Raw genomic sequence first — 2,112 nt, forward strand, 5'->3', positions numbered from 1 at the left:
CTGGGGGGGGTGGTTTATTTTTTGGGGGGCGCGGGGGGGGATCAAGGCGTTTTGGGGGGGTCTCTGGGGTTTGGGGGAGGGGGAGAGTAAAAGGGGGGCACTCAGGATTTTGGGGGGGTCCAGAGTGGGTGGATGGGGGAGGTTTGTGGGGGTCCCCGAGGGTTTGAGGGGGGCGCAAAGGGTTTGGGGGGGGGGTGCAAGAGTGTTTTTTGAGGGGTCAGGACCCTTTTGGGGACCCCAGGACCCCTCTAGGGAGCCCAGAATCCCTCTAGGGACCCCAGGATCACTCTAGGGACCCCTAGGACACCTCAAAGACCCCCAGGACTCTCTTTAGGGACCCACTGGACCCCCATAGCTCCCCCAGGACCCCTTCAGGGACCCCCGGAACCCATTTAGGGACCCCCAGAACCCCTTTAAGGACCACTAGGACCCCTCTAGGGGACCCCAGAATCCCTTTAGGACCCCCAGGACCCTTCTATGCCCTCCCAGAACCCCTTTAGGACCCCCCAGAACCCCTTTAGGGACCATCAGAACCCCTCTAGGGACCCCAGGACCCCTTTAAGGACCAGCAGGATCCCTCCAGGGACCCCAGAACCCATTTAGGGACCACCAGAACCCCTTTAGGGACCATCAGAACCCCTCTAGGGACCCCAGAACCACTTTAGGGACCACCAGAACCCCTTTAGGGACCCCTAGGATCCCTCTAAGGATCCCCAGGATTGTTTGGTTGAGGCCATGGAGAGAGAGAGATCAAGGCTGCATTTAGCCACGGGGAGCCAAATGACATCGTTAGCGGCGCCTTCCAAATGAACATCCCTCGAGGGGACACCTGCAGAAAGGTCGCTGGTGCAGATCATTCATTCCTACATGAATCTTCTCATGGAAAGAAGCAAGAAGGAAGGATCTCCAGCAGTTCATGCCTTGGATATTTTATTCCATTGCAAATACCTGCAAGAAGAAAGCCAGGAAAAAAGGCAACTGGAGCTGGATTGTTCAGAGTGGACACTTCCCAGCGTGAGGGCAAACGGACGTGAAGAGCTGATGTGTGGTCAGTCGGGTCTGTTCCCTGAGCTGTGCGATGGTGAATGGATTGTCCAGAGGGAGTGGGAGTTAAATCCGGCTCCAGACGCCTTTGCTCAGCTACAAGAGCCGGGGAGAGAAAGAGCTGGTGGGGTTGGAGCTTCACAGCGGCCTCGGAAGGGCAGAGCTCCTCTCTCTTTTTCTCTCCCTCACCTCACAGGGTGAAAAGCACTAAGGAAGGGGAGGCCAGGGAATCTGTTCTTCATGACCAGTGCCCTGGGGCGACTTCCCAGGCTGTCCCTGCCCCCAAGGGCACGGCTGCTACTATTCCAAACAGGAGAGGTGGCAGCAGGGAAACCATCAGCCATTTCGAGGTCTCTGAGCTGGCATCGCAGCAGGGACCCTCACAGGGAGCCGGTGGGGGTTGGAGAGGTGGCAGCTGAGGTTTCCTGAGGCAGCAGGGCCGCTACAAGGCAGGTGGGGGTCACGGAGCTTGCACCACAGCAGCAGGGACACCCACATCAAGCTGGCTGGAGGCTGGAGCAGCGGCTGCTGCTCTCGGAGACGAGTCAGTGCTCGCCCCCATAGTACGTACAGGGAGGGCCCGCAGCGACTTCCGCAGCAAGGCGGACGGGGGGTGGCCGGGGGCGGGGCGGCAGAGACCCCGCCTCTTACGAGGACGTTGCTGGAGGCAGCGCGAAACAGCGACCCCTTCGGCGGGGACCGGGAGCAGAGGCGGCTGACAGGTCTACTCAAATCCGGCCACCAAGTCTACCCAGCTCAGTGAGCGGATAATGGGTTGACCTGGCGGCCGTTGCTGGGTTGACCTGGCGGCCGGTGCTGGGTTGACCTGGCGGCCGGTGCTGGATTGACCTGGCGGCTGGTGCCAAGTTGACCTGGCGGCCGGTGCTGGGTTGACCTGGCGGCTGGTGCCAAGTTGACCTGGCGGCCGGTGCCGAGTTGACCTGGCGGCCGGTGCTGGGTTGACCTGGCGGCCGGTGCTGAGTTGACCTGGCGGCCGGTGCTGGGTTGACCTGGCGGCCGGTGCCGCATGGACCTGGTGTCCGTCCCTGGAGCCGGTGACACCTAACG

General features: G+C 61.3%; 1 long non-coding RNA gene across 1 annotated transcript; it reads right to left on the reverse strand.

Moving 5' to 3' along the window:
- Window positions 1–905: 905 nt before the first annotated feature.
- LOC138735002 (uncharacterized) lies at window positions 906–1,612 on the reverse strand. Its single transcript, XR_011339663.1, has 2 exons — window positions 1,234–1,612; window positions 906–1,140 (listed from the first exon to the last, which is right to left on the reverse strand). It is a non-coding gene; the product is annotated as an uncharacterized lncRNA (long non-coding RNA).
- Between the last annotated feature and the right edge of the window lie 500 nt (window positions 1,613–2,112).

Source organism: Phaenicophaeus curvirostris, unplaced genomic scaffold, assembly GCF_032191515.1.
Source record: "Phaenicophaeus curvirostris isolate KB17595 unplaced genomic scaffold, BPBGC_Pcur_1.0 scaffold_370, whole genome shotgun sequence".
Lineage (NCBI taxonomy): Eukaryota > Metazoa > Chordata > Aves > Cuculiformes > Cuculidae > Phaenicophaeus > Phaenicophaeus curvirostris.